Below are 23758 nucleotides of genomic sequence, written 5' to 3' on the forward strand. Positions count from 1 at the left end.
TTTTTGTTAATGAACTAAATATTGCAAAACATTTAGAAAATCAAATTGGGTTTATCAAATAAACATTACCCGTTGAGGCAACATTATGGACCGATGAGGAGGGGCTTCTTCTCCCACGACTTCCACGACTCTGAGACAAACTAGAAGAACGAGCACGTCCACGATGAGTGTCATTGTACTCCCAGGACTCGATATACGTTTTGTGGATTTACTCCCCTTAGGTCGTCCTCGAACGTTATGAAACGACGACTGTAATAAATCCCGTCGGTATACCAATCTTCTAACGGTTCCTGAATATAAAAGAAATGCATAACAATTGTTAAAAAAAAGCCATTAAAAATTACAAATGTAACGTTTTAGTGGGTTTTGGCCCCATTTTAAGGGGGCGGGCAAGACACCCGTTTTACCCCAAGCAGGAACAGGCACCGTACCTGTTCGGTCATAGGGTAAAACGGGTGGCACACGCTGCCCATCCCACGGGTGGAATGGGTGGCGCACGTTGCCCGTACCATGGATGGAACGGGTGGCGCACACGTTTCACCCTGTGGCCGAATGAAATGTTCATCCGTTCGGTCCGTGGGATGGGCAGCATGCGCCATCTGTTCTGCTCGGATCCATTTTCGTAAAATTTCAATTTCTTGCTTGGGAGAGAGAGGATTTTAAGTTTTTGGATAGAAAAAACTAAAAAGGACGGAAATGTCCAAAAGGGGGCGGTGATACGTAATTTAGGGGGCGGTATTTAGTAAAACACTCAATTCATAATCATAAACCCTAAAAAATATATTTTAGACTTCTAATTTATAAATTATAATTCTTAAAATATATTAAAACTATTGATTTTACTAGTTTGACGTAATTCAAAATCGCTATTTTTTTGTGCTTAAAACCTATAAAAATATTAGCACCGACCCTGCTCATGGCCTCTAAAATACTGGAGCCGGGCCTATCCCTATTGGTACTCCTAACTACCAACACTACACAAAGTCCTAAATCATACAAATTTGATCTAAATAAAAGGCATACAAATGTAGAAAGTTTCCACAATACCTTTATTAACTTGTTGTATCTAACCCCACAAAATTATTCAACAACATGTCTTTTTTGTTTTTTTAAGTATACGAATGGAGCCAACATTTTAATTGTTGTATGTATTAAAAAATATACACACCTGTGATCAACCTTCACATCTTGCACATTATTTTTTTATATATATAAAATTATGTTTATTATATTATTTTAAGAAGAAGAAGTTGACTTGTCAAAAGTCAATTTTTTTTTCTCTCTGTCACATAATTCTTTTAACAGAGTTAAGACATTCGCTTTGATTCTGTTAACTGCACAAACTATAAAATTTGTTTTATAAAAAAAGAACTCACAGATGTCGATCTATAAATACTTGTAACCACAAGATTTAATTAAAATTATCCCTTTAAAATATTAAGCAGTATTTTTAGTTATGCTATTGTGCAGTTACTGACTAGATGAAAACTACTGTGTGCAGTTATACATGTACTAAAAAGTTGTAATAAAAATATCAGTATTATAATTAGATATCATTTGCCTTGGAATAGCAAAGAAGAACTTAGGCAATTTGAAGTCTAAAATGCAGTCCCTAAGTAATTGAATATTATTAATTATGTGGTGATATGTTAAAATAATTTATCAATTTAAGTAGATATTGATCCTAATTGTGTTTGCTTTTATCAGCTCACAAACAATGAAGTTATTGTCATCCAATTTGGATCATTGGTAGGTCGCCAAAGACATGTATAGAGAGAAAAACTTCATTAAAAAAATAACACAAATAAATGGTGAAACTTACTTGAATTTTTCTTTATTTCAAGGTTGACCAAGATGGAACTCAAGCTTACTTCTTTTTTTATCATATGGTAAGAAAACTTCATTTTCCATTGTTGTCTCAAAATGGTAAGTAGCTTGAATGGTGATCTAATTTGCTAATTGGACGTCGCCGGCATAACCATAAAAAAGACCATTAAAAAAGTGTGAGCCGTTATTAAAACATTATAAAGTTGATGATTCCCACCAAGAATTTGATCCCCGGGACTAATAAATTATTTACCCTAGATATATACTAAGAGCAACAAATAATCATAATTTTATAAAACACCAATAATCAATCATGTAATAACAAACAGCTAACAACAACCCTTTAAAGTTTGTAAATATATTCCTGTATATTTAATATGTTTGTTAAGTCAATTATATCCTTGGATAGCCTTTCCTATTTTGTAGCTATATTTGTTAAGTGAGTTATTTCCTGAAAATTTGTTAAGTGAGTTATTTCCTGAATATTCTAGGATCACATTCCCAATTTTGTAGTCACAATTGTAGCCTTTGATCACTCTTGTATAGCCTAATTACTTTCAAAACTGAAAACAAAATGCTAAAATTCAAATCCTTATATACTAAATTCTAACTGATAAAAGGAGAAATATCAGACTCCACCATGATTTCATCAATTTCACCAATTTCCAACTCCAACTGATAAAAGGAAAACTTGGAAATGAGAAAGAGAGAATCAGCTAAACCCTAACAGATTGAAGTTATGGCAAATCTGCCACATGATTTGAGCAACAAAGTTCTGATTCGCCTGCCGGTTAAGTCTCTTCTTAGATATAGATGCGTTTGCAAATTATGGCATGCAATTATTGACAGCCTTGATTTTATCTATTCTCATCTTCATACCTCTTCCAATAACAGGCTGCATCGAAAGCTGATTCTCCGTAATATCACTAATTAAAATTTATATTCAATATTCTTTTTATAATTATTCCATAAAATATTAAGAAAAAATTATTATATGGAGCCTCTATTTTTTGGAGGCCCTAAGCCACCACCTCTATTCTATTGCTTAAGGACAGAGCCGGCCATGTGATCTATAGAGGAGCAAATACAAGTATTCATATTTATTCTCATTTATTTCAAAACAATTATGTTGTTACAGGCAAAGAAGAAGAACTAAATACTCTATTACTATTGATTTGTTTCATAGTTGGTGCTTCTATCAGATTTTTAATTGCATTCATATTGTGAAAATGTCTTGATGTTTTATGTTTCTCCTTTCCACATATGGTATATGCTTACGTCAATCATTTCCTAATAAGTTGGTATGTTTCTCTTTTGTTATTATATATATTATTATTTCTAATTGATGATTGATAGGTGGCATTAAACTGGTGCTTAAACTATATATCAAGTTCAGGATAACATTGTGGCTCTGAAATTGTTAAAAGCCCTAATACATCACCAGCTCCTTAAACTTATCCACCAGCTCCCTAAACTTGCTTATTTCATATCACTAGCTCCTTAAACTTGTCTATATAAATAGATTAGCTCCCTGAACTTTGCAAATGTCTCATCACTAACTCTCGATCTTTATCCATTCAATCTCTCAAACATGCAACACTAAATCTTATAATAGGTTGAAAGGTAGGATAAGCGAACAATTTACCTATCAAATAGATGGAGAGATATTTTTAGAATTTAGGTTTAATAAGCTTTTGTATTTAGTTGTTACGGAATAAGTAAAATTTAGGGAGCTGGTGACACACTTGCAAAGTTCAGGGAGCTAATATATTCATATGGACAAGTTTAATGAGTTGGTGATACGAAATAAGTAAGTTTAGGGATCTGGTGAGATACTAACGAAGTTTAAAAAGCCAATCTACTTTTATGGACAGGTTGACAGAGCTAGTGATGTATTAGGCATTGTTAAAATGTATTAAGTGAAAATGCATTGTTGTACATTATAATACCCTCAATAAATATGACTAAATTCATTCATTTATTTTCTTGTTATTTGGTTGTCGTTAATAATTAGATCCTACATTAATTAGAGTCTTATTACTGCTAAATCATTCTATGTATAGCTTATACACCAATTTACTTACAAAATTAACTTACGTTACAAAAATATAATGAAAATAAATCAATGTGAGAGGTTTGTCGGGAAATGACATTATCCCTACTTAAGTGTGCACCCCAACAGTTAGAGAGCGCTCATCCCTCTAGTCTCTTAACTAGTTTCCACCCCCTATAAATAAGTGCTATTATTATTATTATCTCTGACACGCATATGGAAATGTATAATATTTGATGTTGTTGGATAGGATTCAAAGATTCAAAGAATCCATGTTGTCAAATAATGGAATACATGGGTCACAAATACAGTCCATGCTTTAAAGGAGCAACTATGTGCAAAGACAGGAAAGCATATGTATTTTTTGATGGAGTACACACAACTGAAACTGCCAATTATTACATATTTTCTAAGGCTTTTACTTCTAATCATCCATCTCAAGTTTATACCATTAATATTAGACAACTTTCCATATTTAGTTAATTACTTTCATGTAATCCCCAAAATATTTATCTTTATAAAGTTACTCAATTTTTGTTTGCATATGTAACCCCTTGCCAAATTAATCAATTATATATTTTCTCTATTCTAATTTGAAGATTCTCTCCAATTCACCGTTTGTAATCATAAAACTATCGTTCCATGTAGAGTTGATATGCGCAAAATTTTAGTAGTTCCACCATGAATTTTAGTAGCCCCACCATAAAATATGGTTATCAAAACCGCACAGGTGAAAGAACTAGAAAAGATAGAAAGTTATAAGTTTAATCGGGATTTAAAAATCATGTGAAAATTATATTTTTGTTCACATTTAACCGTACAATATTAATAATATTAATAAAATTTATACTAATAATAAAATTTCTTTAATGTCAAATCATGATACTTTGAGATATCAAATTAATAAATTTAATATGATACAATTTCTTTATGTCAAATCATGATACTTTTAAGACTAAATAGTTATTATTTTTTATTAATATTGCTAACACATAGATATAATAAAAAAAATAAGATATATATTTTATGATACAATTTAAAATATATAATTTATTAGATTTTAAAGATTTATTTATATATATTTAAAGTTAAGTGATAATTAAAATGTCTTAATATTAAGAATATAAAATAATATTTTATGAAATTTATCTACATATAACACAAAAATAAAAAAATAATACTAAATAATATTTCATGATATTTATCTAAATATAGCACAAAAATAAAAATAAAACTAAATAATATTTTAATTATTTAATTAAATTACTAACACATCACAAGCTTTTTTTTTGTGAGTGGTAGATAAATGTGTGATATGATATCAAATGGGCGCGTGAGTAAAGTCATTAAATCATGACAAAGTATGTAGGGATGACATCATCCTGCAATCATACCTATCGACCTTCTACATTCTTGACAAATATTACTATTGCATGCTGAAGTGTATTTATTTGAGCTCATTATTGTAAACTTCTTAGAGTGTTATAATGATGATTCATTAAATGCTCTTTTTTTTTGTCTCCCTTGGGCTATTATATATAACATGGAAAAATATTATTTGGTGTTTTTTTCTCCTCTTTTTTTCTTCTCTTCAAGCTTTTAATTAATAACATCTCTTCTATCTTTTTGCTTTAATATTTTGTTGTATGGAATTTGTGATACAAAAAGAAATTCAAGAAATCCCCAATTATTGAGCGTGAAATAATCTTTACCTTTTATTCACGTCCAAAAAATTATTATGCCTCCAAGAAAGTCGAAACTCATCAAAAACTTTGAGAAAGACCTAAAAACAGCATCCTAATAAAGCAGGTTGCTACAAACCTTGTGGATATTGTGGTCTTGTTCCCTGAATTAAAAGAGATGGATGTTAAGTTTTCTATTGAGGATCAAAGAGCCTTTAACCCACCGGGATATTTGGATATGTTTCTCCAATTGTTGAAGAGTGGTATGCAGTTTGTTTGCCCCTAACAAATCTTCCCAAACTTCTAGCTAGAACTACTTGCTTTCATGAAGATTTTGACATCAATTTAACTGGGGTCCTGTTTCATTCTTGTCGAAAAACGTAAAAAAGGCTTCGAAGGATATAATTTATTGGAAGACGAGTCATCACCGGAAGAGTGATGCAGCGGAAATAAACAGACTTTCGTTCTAAACACTTGCTCGCGCACGAACAAAGCTTAAAACCGTCAACTATCGTTGAATCGCGCACGACTAACGAAAATTGGAAGAAAGAGAATAAACTCTGAAATTCTTATTAATCAATAATTGCCTTACATAAGGTGGAGGTCGAGCCTTTATATAGGTTGACAAAATAAAAACCTAATCCGAAACCTAAAAGGAAAAGAAAAACAACAAAAATAAGAAAAGTGCGCTAAAACACAAAAAAGGCCGATTTGAGGCCCTAAACGACCTCGGATGGCTAAAAAACACGTCCACCATGGGTCCGCAGACCGATGGGTTTGATTCAATGGGCCGAATCCAACAAAATTAGGGTCCGAAATCGCTAAATTCCAACAACCCGTTTTATCTTCAAAATCTCAGTTTCGGGTCCGCTTTCTCCAAATAGTTTAAGGCCCGCTCCACTTCATCAAAGAGATTCCTAATTGGAAAGATGCAAAGCATCTAATATTTCAAACTGAAGTGGTTTTGGTTGGGGGAAATTTGTTTCTTCCTCAGAGTTTTTATTCAGGCGGTTTCCATTTGAAACTAAATGGAATGGAGAACCTTGGAATTCTAATACTTGGGAGGCAAAGCGTGAGATGACCAAAAGAGAGCAAACTGGACAGTAGCTCTTGTCACAGTATACTATGCAATGACAGAGGCGGATCCAGCCTAGAGCCCGGGAGGCCGAAGCCCCCCGGCCATCGGCTTCGCCCTTGAGTACCGTTATTTTTGTCTCGTGTAGCCCCTCAAATATTAGTATATATTTAAGAAGCCTTCGACTCTCTTAACTAGAAGGGGAAACTATCTATAAGGGTTGTAAGGGCTACCATAGAAGGGGGAAAATATATTCCCATATATTTAACATATTTGTTAAGTCAAATATTTCCTTTCGATAGCCTTTCCTATTTTGTAGCTATATTTGTTAAGTGAGTTATTTCTGAATATTCTAGGATCGCATTTCCAATTTTGTAGCCTTTGATCACTCTTGTATCGGCTAATTACTTTCAAAAACTGAAAACAAAATGCTAAAATTGAAATCCTTATATACTAAATTCTAACCGATAAAAGGAGAAATATCATACTCCACCATGATCTGAGCAATTTCACCAATTTCCAACTCCAACTGATAAGAAAGAGAGAATCAGCTAAACCCTAACAGATTGAAGTTATGGCAAATCTGCCGCATGATTTGAGCAACGAAGTTCTGATTCGTCTGCCGGTTAAGTCTCTTCTTAGGTTTAGATGCGTTTGCATGAAATTATTGACAGCCGTGATTTTATCTATTCTCATCTTCATACCTCTTCCAATAACAGGCTGCATCGCAAGCTGTTTCTCCGTAGCCCATGCTGCTGTGTTGATAATTCTACAGGATTTGGTGCTGTAGATATAAACGCTGGCTTCCAAGAAAAGTTTGGGCTCAATTTTCAGCATTCATACAATTGGCTCGGCCTTTCTGCTTATTGCAACGGTTTGGTTATCTTGGATACATGGGATGACAAATTTGGGTTGTTTTGGATATTGAATCCATCAACCAGACACTACAGGAAACTTCCCACTTTCCACCAATTTTATAGACGATGACACTTTTTCGGTTTTGGTTATGACGCTACTGCCGATGATTACAAGGCTGTACTACTTATATCCTCAAATCAATCCATCGAGGTTTGGATTCTTGGATTGAAGTCAAGTTTTTGGAGAAAGGGTCCGGTTTTTCCATATAGTGAATACATTAATTTTGAAGTTGCTTGTTATGGAAATAGTTTTGTAGATGGTTGCGTGCATTTTTTATGCTCTCGAAAAGGAAAGAGATTGCATACAATTGTGGCATTTCATGTTGCAAAAGAGACTTTCTCATTAGTAGCTTTGCCTATTTGCCAAAACCAAGGATATCCTGAATGTTTGCAGCCTTTTGAAGGGTGTCTTTCTATCAGATTCTTCACGGAGAAGAAGGTTGATTTGTATGTCAGAAAGAAGGAAGGACTTGAGTTTTTTTGGATTAAATTATTCTCTCTTACAACACTACAATTTCCCGTATTTGAAACTGGAACACAATTTAACAAGGGTTTTAAAACTCTCGGATATTCAAAGGAAGGTGATAAGATTCTTCTTATCTTTCGCACAAAGATATATTCATATGATCTTAAAGAAGCAAGTCTTGAAGTTACAGGTTGGTCTTCTTTGTGTGGTTTCTACATGTCTATTTACTGCATGGAAAGTCTTGTGTCCGTAGGGTCATGAAGAAAAGGAAGTGTGAAATATAAGGAGCAAAAAAAAAAAAAATCTTGGAGAAAGATGAGCAAATACAATAAGTGACGAATACACGATTCATTGAAGAGACATTTGAACTCATATATGGTGATCTATCAGGGCCATCTCATCATAAATAAAATTTTAAAACTACATATATTTATATAATTTTAATTTGATGAAAAATATATGTTTTATGAGTTTTTTAGTTTTTTTTTTTGCTATTTGTTGTCTTTTATTCCCTCTGGATCTTGCATTGACTTTTGTGTATACTTGGGTGAAGTTTTATTCCTTACATTTTCTTGCTATGGTTGTACTTTTTTCATCTAATAGAATGATATAATTATTTTTTTTATGTAAAAGTATCTTATAACTAAAAAAAAAGAAATAGTATATTCATATAAACATAAAAATATTACTATTATCTAAAAACTACTATAGCTGTTTTAGACGTAAAATCACTAGTTAAAATTTATATGCAATGTTCTTTTTATAATTATTCCATAAAATATTAATAATATATTAAGAAAAAATTATTATATGGAGCCTCTATTTTTGGAGGCCCTAAGCCACCGCCTTTATTCTATTGCTTAAGGGAAGAGCCGGTCACGTGATCTATAGAGGAGCAAATACGAGTATTCATATTTATTCTGATTTATTTCAAAACAATTATGTTGTTACAGGCAAAGAAGAAGAACTAAATACTCTATTACTATTGCTTTGTTTCATAGTTGATGCTTCTATCAGATTTTTAATTGCATTTATATTGTGAAAATGTCTTGATGTTTTATGTTTCTCCCTTCCACATATGATATATGCTTTTTGTTGCGCTGATGTGTCAACATCTAAATGGTACATGATCAATTTAGTCCCAGATTATTCTAATTTTTTTATAATTCCTCCTCCAATCTTTTCTAATATTGATAAATAAAATGAAGGAAATGTATGGTGAATTTCGAAACAAGTAACCTAGTGATTGATTAAACAGATCCCGTGCACCAATTGCAGAGTTACCTCTATTGATTTGTCCTTGTTCTACACCTGTCTTAATTTTTCTCTTAATTTATAGAATTATTGCATCCTTCCCAAACAATTAGCATAGGATTGCATTACCAATAATACAAAATTGTACATAGTTCATCCACCTTACACTGCAAAATTTGTAGAAATTAGTATTTTCCAAAAGCTCGGGATAAAAGTTGATTTTGTAAGTAAATTGGTGTATAGGCTATACATAGAATGATTTAGCAGTAATAAGACTCTAATTAATGTACGATCTAATTATTAACGACAACCAAATAACAAGAAAATAAATGAACGAATTTAGTCATATTTATTAAGGGTATTATAATGTACAACAATGCATTTTCACTTAATACATTTTAACAAGGTCTAATACATCACTAGCTCTATCAACCTGTCCATAAAAGTAGATTGGCTTTTTAAACTTCGTTAGTATCTCACCAGATCCCTAAACTTGCTTATTTCGTATCACCAACTCATTAAACTTTTCCATATGAATATATTAGCTCCCTGAACTTTGCAAGTGTCTCACCAGCTCCCTAAATTTTGCTTATTCCGTAACAACTAAATATAAAAGCTTATTAAACCTAAATTCTAAACATATCTCTCCATCTATTCGATAGGTAATTTTTTCGCTTATCCTACCTTTCAACCTATTATAAGATTTAGTGTTGCATGTTCGAGAGATTGGATGGATAAAGATCGAGAGTTAGTTTTATGGTTTTTTTATTTAGTTATTACAGAATAAGTAAGTTTATGGAGCTGATGAGACACTTACAAAGTTCAGGGAGCTAATCTATTTATATAGACAAGTTTAAAAAGCTGGTGAAACAAAATAAGCAAATTTAGGGAGCTGGTGAGACACTAACAAAGTTCAAGGAGACAATCTACTTTTATGACAAGTTTAGGAAGCTGGTGATGTATGAGGGCTTTTAACAATTCTAGAGCCACAATGTTATCCTGAACTTGATATATAGTTTAAGCACCAATTTAATGCCAGCTATCAATCATCAATTAGAAATAATATATATATATATATACACCCGAATAATAACGAAAGAGAAACATACCATTTTATTAGGAAATGATTAGTGTAAGGGTTAGGTACAGTTTCGTCCAAATGGAGATTTAGAAATTTTAAATATTGGATTGAAAGTCGGGGATTTAAAAAACTAAATCTCCAGAATTTAATTTGAAATCTAAATATCCATAACTATATCATGGATTTGGTTCAAAAAGGGACAAGTTTAGGGGGCTTGGGAGGTATTTAGCCTAAATCTAAATTATAAAAGAGAAATTTAGACTCCATGATATTTCATATATTAAGTGACAATATTTTGTTGGTTCGATTGAAATAGTACATGTAAAATTCATAACTTTTTATTAGATGATAAACATATACGAACTTATAGGTGACCTCCGATTTTGGTATATACCAGGTAAAAATGACCGGTCAACGCAAAGTCAACATGCCAACTCAGTAGTTTGACCGGTCAAAAAGTCAAAATTTGACCCTTTAAAATGATATAACTTGTATACCCTTCTTCCTCCATCCCCTTTACTTTATTTCCAACCCTACCTTTCTCTCTCTTGACCAATCCTCTCACATCTAAAACAATTTAGCCAATTAAAAATCAAATCCGATTGAAATTTCAAGAATAAAAGAGATTAAAATCCATATAAACATCATTTGTTTTAATCAGTCGAAACTCAAGTCAGAGATGACCAAAGGAGATCTTTGCGATTCAGCCATTGGAATTTGATGGTGCAGAGAGAGAAATTGTCCTAAGAAATCGAAAACGACATGTCGATGCCTTATGGATATAAGAATCCGTTCCAGGGGCCAGCGCATAAAGATTATGCGTGGTATGCGAAGTGCCTCATAAACATCTTACGTTGGAGAAAGCTGTGCATAATTGGATTGTTCTATTTAAGTGCTTTGATGATATTGTGATAATGTTGGGGATTCTAAACGTTGTGGTGTGTGAAATAATAATTTATGTTAGGTTAGTTGGATCATTTTTTTTAGCTCTGGGTGAATTTGATTTATGCTTTTGTGTTTAACTTTCGAAGTCTTGTTTAATTTTGTCTTTATTCTAATTTTCACCCTAAAATTTGAATTGCTAATTTGAATGTGGTCTTTTTTAAATCTCAATGCATTAACGATGTTAATTTTGAAATCGTCAAAATTTCACCCAAACTTGCTGAAATTTGAAAGAGAGAGGTTTGAGAGAGAGAGAGATGAGTTAGAGAGAGAAAATTGAAGAGTGAGAAAGAAACTGAAGGAAGAAGATGAAAAGATGGGGAAATAGGAGTAAAAGAGGGAAAAAGATAAAATTAATTTTTTTTATAATTTGTGGATCCCACGTTTTTAATGGGAAAGATGAAAAATGGATGAGGTGGCGCATTGACTGGCGTTGACTGGTCATTTTAACCGGCTATACACCGAAGTGAGAGGTTACCTATAAGTTCGTACATATTACTGAGACAAAATGAAGGTTGTACACCAAAGTGTGAAATGTGGGCAAAAGTTGTACGTCATTGATGAAATTTACCTGCATGATTCGACAACGAAGTTCTGCTATAGCTTCCAGTGAGGTATCTTCTTCGTTTTAGATGCGTTTCCAGATCATTGTATTCAATTTGGAAGAGATGAGGGTATTTTAGTAATTCTATATTAGGTGTGTGAGTTTTTGACTTTTAAAGTGGTCAAAATGCTGACGTGGCAATGTTGACTTGCGTTGACCGGTCATTCTTACCGGCTGTACGTTTTAGTGGGAGGTCACCGGAAGGTTGTACACTTTAGTGTGAAAAATTTTTTGTTGTACACCAAAGTGTGAAAACAGGTAAAGGTTGTACACCATGTATGTAATTTACCTTGATATATGCTTACACTAATCATTTCCTAATAAAATGGTATGTTTCTCTTTCATTATTATTCGGGTGTATATATATATATATATATATATATATATTATTTCTAATTGATGATTGATAGCTGACATTAAATTGGTGCTTAAACTATATATCAAGTTCAGGATAACATTGTGGCTCTAGAATTGTTAAAAGCCCTCATACATCACCAGCTTCCTAAACTTGTCATAAAAGTAGATTGACTCCTTGAACTTTGTTAGTGTCTCACCAGCTCCCTAAATTTGCTTATTTTGTTTCACCAGCTCCTTAAACTTGTCTATATAAATAGATTAGCTCCCTGAACTTTGCAAATGTCTCATCAGCTCCATAAACTTGTTTATTCTATAATAACTAAATAAAAAAACCATAACACTAACTCTCGATCTTTATCCATCCAATCTCTCAAACAATTGTTAAATTTCAATACTATTTTGTAGTGACGCTTTTTGTAAATGCTTATATAAAACTGTTGGTATATGGTAATTTTTTTTGTAGTGTATTTAGGTGCTTTGATGATATTGTGATAATGTTGGGGATTCTAAACGTGGTGGTGTGTGAAATAATAATTTATGTTGGGTTATTTGGATCATTTTTTATTTTTTTTAGCTCTAGGCGAATTTGATTTATGATTTTGTGTTTAATTTTTGAAGTCTTGTTTAATTTTGTCTTTATTCTAATTTTTCACCCTGAAATTTGAATTGCTAATTTGCATGTGGTCTTTTTTAAATCTCAATGCATTAACGATGTTAATTTTGAAATCGTCAAAATTTCAACCAAACTTGCTGAAATTTGAATGAGAGAGGTTTGAGAGAGAGATGAGTTAGAGAGAGAGAAATTTGAAGAGTGAGAAAAAAACTGAGGGAAGAAGATGAAAAGATGGGGAAATAGAGGTAAAAGAGGGAAAAAGATAAAATTAATTTTTTTTTATAATTTGTGGATCCCACGTTTTTAATGGGAAAGATGAAAAATGGATGAGGTGGTCCATTGACTGGCGTTGACTGGTCATTTTAACCGGCTGTACACCAAAGTGAGATGTTACTTATAAGTTCGTACATATTACTGACACAAAATGAAGGTTGTACACCAAAGTGTGAAATGAGGGACAAAAGTTGTACAACATTGATGAAATTTACATGCATGATTGGACAACAAAGTTCTGCTATAGCTTCCAGTGAGGTATCTTCTTCGTTTTAGATGTGTTTCCAGATCATTGTATTCAATTATTTACAGTCCAGATTTTTATCATCAAGGCTTCATCGCAAGCTGATTTTAGGATCCATAGTGCAGAAAACCACGTTTTATCTTATTATAATCATATAGGTAATCATGCTTTAGATATCAACGATGGCTTCCATGAAGATTTTCTGTTTAATTTTCATGATTTTCTACTGCTTATTGCAACCGTTTGGTTCTCTTTAATTATTAGTCCATCAAATTACAATTTTTTTTATATGGAATGCATCAACCAGACATTGAATGGAACTTCGAAATTCTCCTATATAAAAGGTATGACATCTTAAGAAACAAACTGCAATTTTGGTTTCGATTACGACCGTATTGTAGATGATTACAATGATATAGTACTTCTATCGTTAAGGCTATCATAAGGTCTTATAACCTCAAAGTCGCTTTATGAGGTTTGAATTTTTGGATTGAAGTTAAGGTGTTGGAAAAGGATTCACAATTTTCCTTATATTGAATACAATAATATTGATGAAGCTCCTAGTGGATATAGTTTTATAGATGCTTGTTTGCATTATTGACCATGTACAATTGTGGAATTTGATGTTACAAAATAGAACCCCGTAATTAATCTTCAAATTGAATAAATTTAAGTAATTTTATTGAATATTCCTCTAACTCATAACAATTGAAAAGAATAAAAATATAAGGTGTTATTCTCATAACTCAGTTGCTATATCTAATTTTTATGTTATGTAGTTAGTTTAACACATATGAAATTAGTTCGTGGTGAAAGCAAATATAAGATAAAGAAACATTTTTCTTCAACAGACTTCTACACACAAGGTGTAGATATTTTTAAGGTATATCTAGAATCCTATTTAATTTCAATTTCCTAATTAAATAGGAAAACTTCTTCTATAAGAGGATTCTAAACATGATGTCGTAGTCAAATATTCAGCTTTACAAATAGACAATGTTAACACGGCTTGATTTTTAGAACTCTATAAGAAATGTCGTGCCATCTTGAAAATATACAAAGCTAGTTGTGGTATTTCGATTATCCTTATCAACAGCCTAGTCACTAAATAAATATCACAGAGCTACATATTTATAAAGTAACTGCTTTTTCTTGGGATTATATTATATTTTAGAAAGGAGAAGCAAAAATAGATAAACAAGAGAGCAAAATGTTTATTAGACAAGTGTAAGTATGCACATATATATGATAGTTCCGGAATCTAAAAGTCATTTCTTCAATTTAAATTAAAGTCATTACAAATATATATATATATATATATATATATATATATATATATCTTGTTTCCTGATGGAGCAAAATTGTCTCTTAACAATTAATTGATTCCAAAGAGTTACAAAAATAAATAAATATAATTTCTTTTTTTTAGATAATAGAAATAAGAAAAAAATAGTAAAAGTAGTACAAAAAATGTAGAAACCATTCTTGCAATAGACTTGACGTATAACCATTCTTCTTCTCTAAGAGCTTAGAGACACAAGACTTTCGACGCAGAAACTATAATTAAAATAATCCACTTTGTCTAGAAGACTTGTTTCAATCTTTCTAAGACTTCTTCCTTTAAGATTATATGAATATATGCGTCCATACGAGATAAGAAGAACCTTATCGCCATCTTTATAATATCCCAAATATCCTACAGTTTTAGGAATACCCACTTCATCTATAAGAGACAATAATTTAATCCAAGTAAAGTCGACTCCTTCCTTCTTCCTGACATATAAATCAACCTTCAAATCACCCTTCTTCAGCGTGTAAACTGCGACACTAAGACATCCTTCAAAATTCGTCAAACATATATCATGTTTCCCTTGGATATGGTAACGAGGTTGAGTTACTATGGAGAACGTCTCCTTAGCAACATCAAATGCAACAATCATATCTGATTCCCATTTTGGTCCATAATAGTATAAAAAATGCACATATCCATCTACAAAACTATTTCCCTCCCCAACTTTGTGAATATCAAAATAAGGAAAATCTTGAATGCTTCTCCAACAACTTGACCTCAGCTCAAAAATAAAAACTTGATAAGATGGATTTGTTGGTGTAATTAGTACAACCTTGTAATCATCTATATTCGAGTCATAACCAAAACCTATATTCCATTTTCTCCAATTACTATCTGTGGTAAAATTCACAGGGAATGCGGGAAGTTCCTTGTGGCTTCTGGTTGATGGATTGAGTAAAGAAAATTTCTTGTCATCTGCATTCAAAAGAACCAAACCATTGCATGAATCAAGAAACAAGGGGGGAATGTATGGCAACTTAAAATCAAGCATAACCTCTTCTACGGAGCCATCGTTGATATCCAAAGCATGAATTTCATTACGATTAGTGTAATTATAAAATTTGAAAATCAGCTTGCGATGAATCCTTTTCTCTGAAGATGTACGAAGATGAGAATAGATAAAGTCTTTGCTATTAATGATGCTAGAAAATGACTTAGAAACACATCTAAAGCGAAGAAGTGACTTCACTGGCAACACTGACAAAATTTCATAGATCAATTCCTACGGCAGATTTGCCATAACTTCAAAGCGTCGTCACCCAACTTCCGATTAGTTAGGGTTCACCTTAATTTCTCTCTTCTATTTTGAGTTTTTTTATTTTGCTTTATCTTGTTGTTGTATTATATTTATATCTATCCTATATATAATAGCGGAAGAAATTGATAAGAAGTGTTTTAATAGTAATTAAGAAATTTAATAGTATTTAAGAAATTTAAATATCATAACTATTATATTTGATAGATTATCTATTAATAGTAATTAAGAAATTTAAATATCATAACTACTATATTAATATCATAACTACTATATTTGATAGATTATCTATTAATAGTAATTAAAAAATTTAAATATCATAACTACTATATTAATATCATAACTACTATTTTAGTTTTATCGTTAAAATAAATTCATTAATTACACAACATATACAAATTTCATCAAATAGTTTCATCAATTCAAAACCTTAAATTATGAACAACATCTATCCATCCTCTAAAACTTTCAGAACTATTATTTCATTATTAATTACTAATTCACTTTTGTGTTACTATACACACGCACACACACACACACACATATATATATATATATATATATATATATATATATATATATATATATATATATATAATAGCAGAAGCTGAGAGAATTGATAAGAAGTGTTTTAAAGGTCTTTTCGCTTAGTTGCCATCGTAGAAGAGAATATTTGAGTGAAAATTATCTATATAGAAATTGAAATATCATAACTATTATATTAAGATCATAAATATTATTTCAATTTTTTTGTTAAAATAAATTCATTATTTACACAGCTTATACAAATTTCATCAAAACAGTTTCATCAATTCAAAACCTTGAATTATAAATAGCATCTATCCATCCTCTGAAACTTTCAGAACTATTATTTCATTATTAATTACTAATTCACCTTTGTGTTTATATATGTAATACCAGAAGCATATAGAATTGATAAGAAGTGTTTTAGATGTATTTTCGCTTAGTTGGCATCGTAGAAGAGAATATATGAGTTTCAATTATCTATATTAAGAGTAATTAAAAAAAATTAAATATCATAACTATTATATTAATATCATAAATACTATTTCAGTTTTTTGTGAGGCATTTTCACTTACTTGGCATCGTAAGAGAGAATATATGAGTTTAAATTATATATTAATAGTAATTAAAAAATTAAAATATCATAACTATTACATTAATATCATAAATACTATTTCAGTTTTATCATTAAAATAAATTCATTAATTACACATCCTCTACAAATTTCATCAAACAGTTTCATCAATTCAAAACCTTGAATTATAAATAGCATATATCCATCCTCTTAATCTTTTAGAACTATTGTTTCATTATTAATTATTAATTCACCTTTGTGTTACTATATCTAATAACGTAATCAGAGAGAATTGATAAGAAATGTTTTAGAGGCTTTTTCACTTAGTTGGCATCATAGGAGAGGATATATGAGTATAAATTATCTATATTAATAGTAATTTAAGAAATTGAAATATCATAACTACTATATTAATATCAGAAATACTATTTCTATTTTATCGCTAAAATAAATTGATTAATTACATAGTCTATACAAATTTCAGCAAACAGTTTCATCAATTCAAAATCTTGAATTATAAATAACATCTATTCATAGAAAACATCTCTTTAGCAACATTAAATGAAACAATTATATGTGCTTCCCTCAGTGTTCCATTGCATAAAAAATGCATATAACGATCTACAAAACCATGTCCATCCCTAGCTTTATGAATAACAATCTAAGGAAAATCTTGAATCCTTTTCCAACAATTTGACCTCAACTCAAAAATTCAAACTTGATACGATGGATTTTGTGGGTATAATTAGTAAAACCTTGTAATCATATGTACTCGAGTCATAACCGAAACCCAAATTACGGATTCTCCAATTACTAAATACTGTAAAATTCACAAGGAATTCAGGAAGAAAACGACTTAGAAACACATCTAAAACCAATAAGTGACTTCCTTGACAACACTAACAAAATTTCATAGATCAATTCCGGCCGCAGATTTTCCATGGCTTCGAAGAGCCCTCGCCCAACACTAATTTCACTCTTTTATTTTGAGTTTTTTTTTATTTTGTTGTTTTATATATCTAATTAGAACATATCATCCTTGACCTAAACTTTTATTTACCAAAAAAAAAAAGAACATACCATCCTTTTACATTCTTTTATCTCTTCCAAACAAACATTTTTCTTATGGCCATGTTTAGCAAATACCTATTAACTGTCAGCTGATAGCCGGTTACATTAGCTGTTAGCAGTTTACCTTTTTGGTTAGTTGTTTTGTCTATTTGATTTGACTAGATGATTGTGTAAAATTGTTTGGTAAAACTTAGTTGATTGTTAATAACTATTTGGGTAAATGACAATAAGGATATGATAAAACATTTACTTGGAGTTAAAGCATAATTATTAAGGATAAAAATATCATTCAAAAGAGACAGGACAATAAGCTAATTGAAAAAGCTTCTAAAATGAGCTTTTTCAAAATTAGCTTTTTGGATTCAATAAGATCTTTTAAACATCTCTTCACCAAACACCTAATTTTATCCCAAGAAGCATTTTACCAAACAGGGCCCATATTCATATGGGATAAGGTGTAAAAATACCCATGACGTTTTTACCTCTAACGTCTAAAATGGTGCACTAATTGCATATTTGTTGGTTAAAAAAATTCATAGTTTTTGTGATTTAATAATAGAATTAGATATTAATATTTATAAATTCGGCAAAATATTTTAATTTTTTTTCTAACTCGTACAAAAGATAGTATATTTTTTTTTAAAAAAAAATCATGTCTAAATCATATGTTTCTGAAATGTTATGTTACTAATGCATAGTAAAATAATGCACATGTAAAGTGTTGATGACAAGATTCATGAACGAGAAGACGGTTTGATGAATTATTTCTCAAATTGACCAAACTTATCAATGTTATGGGTAAAATTGTTATTGGCTGCCAATGTTAGAGATAAAAAAATTGCACCATTTTAGACGATATGGGTAAAATTGCTCCTTGATGTAAACGTTAAACGTATTTTTACACCTTATCCCTATTTATATATGAAAGGTATTAAAAAACAAATTTAACCCCTAACCTTTAAAAAAGTGTAGATTTAGGCTTAATGTATGAAATTGTACAAATTTAACCTAAATTTCTATGTAAAATCAATTTTAAACCTACGAATGATAATTTTGGAACTCTTCATTGAATCAAAAGAAAACTTTAAACAAAGCTGAAAGAGAATTTCTGGGATTCTCAATGAATACTACAGTGTTGCATGAGCTTGCTTATATAAGGAAGAAAATAACAGAATGGGGGTAAAATTGGAACAATCAGAAATAACAAACTTTGCCACGTGTTGTGTAGTTGATGATGATATATGTGGTGATGTGAATTGATGAGATGGAGGTGGAGATGAGTTGCAACGATTACTTCTTTAATTTGAATATGGGCTTTGCTGTTTCAATGGAAAAATATTGCAAATGTGTAATACAGTTATGAGCCCCCCTCAAACGAGGCATGTAGATGTTCAACATGCCAAGTTTGGAAATGTGTGTAAGAAATTGAGGATGATGTTGTGCTTTAGTGACGAGATCGGCAAGTTGGAGATGAGAGGAAATGGGCATTAAACGGATTAAACCAGAAACAACACGCTCACGAATCACATGACAAGCAATGTCAATGTGCTTCGTACGTTTATGAAAAATGGGGTTTTGGGCAATATGAAGGGCAGAGGTGTTGTCACAAAAAAAAATAGAGCAGAAGTGACATTAGAGAGAGTGAGGTCATGTAAGAGGGAAATTAACCACTATAGATCACAAGAAGTAGAAGCCATGGCCATGTACTCGGCCTCAGAAGAAGATCGTGAGACGGTGCTCTGCTTTTTGGATCTCCATGAAATTAAAGTATGGCCGAGAAAGCTAGCATAACCAGTGATAGAACGGCGTGTGTCAGGATATGTTACCCAATCAGAATTAGAGAAAGCTTGGAGTGTGAAAGAATTATCGAAAGGGAAAAAGATACCGAGACCAGGAGATCCCTTGAGGTAGCGAAGAACCTTATAAGCATGAGAAAGGCCATCGGTAGTAGGAGAGACCAGATGTTGAGATAAGTGATTGACAATGTAAGCAAGCTCGGGTCTGGTATGTGTCACATATAACAAACGCCCAATTAACCAGTGATAAGAGGAGATGTCAGATAAAGGGGTGGCCTTTGGGGAAGGTTTAAAATGAGGAGTGGCAGGTGTTTTAGATGGTTTACAAGCTAGATAGCCAGTGTCACTTAACAACTCCAAGATGTACTTCCGCTGGCACATGTGAATGCTGGTATGAGTGATAGGGGCGTTTCGTCCTTATCTTTTAGCGTGATTTACGGTCTAATTTGAGACTAAATAAATAAGTTTAATTACAAAAATAGATTGTTTTAATAAAATAACGTAGTAAGAATAAAATCCGTACTAGTTAATTATCTTTATTTTTGATTGAATTTAGGAAATAAAACTTCAAGCTAACTCGGCTCTTGAGAATTGTATTTCAGGTACGAACAAGGAGCAAAAATCATGCATTTACGCGAGGCGTATTATCCCTTACGCGGGGCGTGGAACATGGAGTCAGAAATGATTGCCTTATCTGCAGGCACCACGTGGGATCTAACTGCTGGTACACGAGGCGTACCCCAACCTACGTGGGGCGTAGAAAGCAATAATTGGCCCAATCATAAACGTCAGACTGCATTGTCCCCCGAAGTCAACTGTCTACGTGAGGCGTGTTTCAGGATACGCAGGGCGTACATGGTGTAATTCAAGCGCTTTTTAGCCATGAGCTCAAACATGCGCGGCGTATATCAATGTACGCGGGGCGTGGTTGAGACAACAGGATCCGATTTAGGTCTACATGCAGGAAATTATTGAAGGAATGGGCCAACACGCAAGGCATCCCCTACCATACGCGCGGCGTGGTATGGGAAAATGCAGAAATAATGTGTCTCCATGATTGCACCTTGTAAATTCACAATTCTACCCCTAGCTTGATGTGTATAAATAAGAGTGACTAGCACTCATTTGACATACTTGATATATCTAGAATTTGTTGTATAGTTTTAGTTTTAGATTCAGATTTTGTAGCAAAAACTCTCCCACCTTGAGAGCTTGTTCGTTCATTCCGGCATTTCCTCGAAGTTCCATTCCACCTTCGTTCACCAAGCTCGAGAGTTCCACCTCCAAGTCCTAAGATACGGCCTTGAGTCCGGTTAGCTAGTTCCGAGGGTGAATTCTTCCCTTTTCACTTGCTAATTAGCTTGTACTCTTCCTATGTACTAGGCTTGGTTGTATTCTATACTTTCATTCTCCATATTTATAATTTATGATTCACAATATCTATTTCTTATATGTGTTGATACTTGCTACTTGTTTTGATATTCGTAATTGATTATTGTGTAGGAGGACGCGATTTCCGACGCCATTCGGGCTATCTTTAGGGGTTATATAGGTGTTGCCTTACCGGAAGTGACAAACCGGAAACCGTAGGAATTGACAAGCCACGGAACTTACGGGCCCTAATTTCTAATCCCGAGCATTAGACACGCCTTGACTAGGAACCACGTAGTCTAAGAACTTCACGGGTCGGTCACACTACACGTAGTCGTCATTACAAGACTAAATCATTAACCGTACATATTTAGAATCGTTGTTTATCATAATTATAACTTATCACCATTCATATCACTTCGTGGAGTTTTTATGACGTAAATCTGTCTCGCCTATAGTTAGGAGTAGTTTGTAGTTGTGTCTCACACCAACCCCAAAGTATTCACCGCTTAGATAACGTATAAAACCGAGTCGTTTAATACTTGTAGTTATAAATCCCGTGGATTCGATACCCGGTCTTAACCGGATTATTACTTGATACGACGAGATACACTTGCCCCTAAGTAGTGGCGTCTAGTAGAGTTAGAGCATTTAGAAAGATCACATCCATAGTTGTAGACACTGGAGGCGGAACCCTATGATGATATTCAACAAAGAGGGGATCAATGGAAGTGTTTTGGAATACATTTGAATGAAAATCAAAAAAAGTCATAGAAAAGGTCAAATTGTTCAAGGTAAAAGTCAACATTATTATTGGAGTCAAGTTAGGTCCCAAATATCAAATAATATCATTGTGCTCTTTATGAGCTTTCCAACGCCATATGGCACGTCTAAATCAGAGGTCCAACGGAAAAGTTATGACTTACGGAAGTTTCGGTCAAGCTCGAGGTTTAACCTAATAGTTGACTTTTTATACGGTTAAAATTAGCTCTGAAGGTCTTATAGAGTAGTGTTCTCCTGGGCTTAAGGGTTTCAACGCAATTAACCGTGCATGATTCCGATATTAGACGAGAAAGTTATGACCTAACAAAGATTTCTGGTGGTTCAGGACCTATCGGGACTGCACCCTGCCGCGGCAGGGTATGTCCTGGGGGGCACCCTGCCACAGCAGGGTATGTGCAATTGTGATAAAATTCGAATTCTAAATTCCTCACTCATCTCAAACTTATCTAATTAGCTTACTAATCAGAATATCAGGGAAAACCAATCTATATTCGGTTATGGATTGATTTTAGGAGTTTTAATAGGATTTAACTTCATTTAATTGGGTTTAAATATCTTTTATTCTCCTATAAATAGATAAGAACGAATTAGGGTTAGGGTTAGCTACAATTAAACACCTCTTAGCCTTCCTTTTTCTAGGTCTAAACTTCTTTAAGTTAGAAACACGAAATTTGAGAGAAAATTAGGGTTCTAAGTTGAGAAATCTTAGATTGAGCGACCAAAATCTAGTCTTTAGGTTGATTTAATATTTCAATTAGGTCCTCAAACTTCCATTGAGAATCCTCAGTTCCGGAAAGGTAAATTCTGAGGGTAATCCACGACTTTAGAGTTGATTCTGTACGTTTTTAACATATCGGAGGCACACCTTGCCACGGCAGAGTGCACGCTGCCACGGCAGAGTGCACGCTGCCACGGCAGAGTGCACCCTGCCACGGTAGAGTGCGCTGCCTGCCACGGCAGGGTGCACCTTGCCATGGCAGGGTGCTGCACAGAATGGGCCAAATCTCTCATGTTCGCCCGTTTTGTAATTTTCACCGAGCGTTTTTCATTATACTGACTTTTTAATGTTCCTTGAGTGTCTTAAAACCTCTGTAATATATTAAATATCATTTTTGTCAATTTTAGTGGATAAAGTCGCTTTTAAATAATGTTCCTTTCTATTTTAACGATCTTCAAGTGTTAACTCAAGCATGTTGTGGTCATTCAATGTTTTACCATTATATATGCGCTGGAAGTTTACTAACGTGTTTATTTTGGTTGAGTTAAGGGATAAACCGAAGTTCATGGTGCAGAATTTATCTCGTAGATGGGACCTTGCCATGGCAGGGTGTGCCCTTAGAGGCACGCTGCCACGGCAGGGTATGACCAGAATATGGACTTTTGCCTTATTCTTACTTGTTTGATATTGTTAATTGATTTTATGTGCAGCCAAGTTTATTTCAACAACGTCAAAAGGGAAAGAAGGCTCGGGAATGCCCGAGTTTGTTTGTAAATGTCAATTTCATTTTGTTTTGGTAATTGTTTGTATGAGTTCATCCTTTTTTGCCTACTTCAAACCTCTAATTAAAACGGATTTCCAACCTTTGTGAAAACTCACACATATCACACATACCTCACGAATTTAAAAAGCTTAAAAGAGTTATT

Source organism: Euphorbia lathyris, chromosome 8 (assembly GCF_963576675.1).
Source record: "Euphorbia lathyris chromosome 8, ddEupLath1.1, whole genome shotgun sequence".
In the NCBI taxonomy this organism is placed as follows: Eukaryota; Viridiplantae; Streptophyta; class Magnoliopsida; order Malpighiales; family Euphorbiaceae; genus Euphorbia; species Euphorbia lathyris.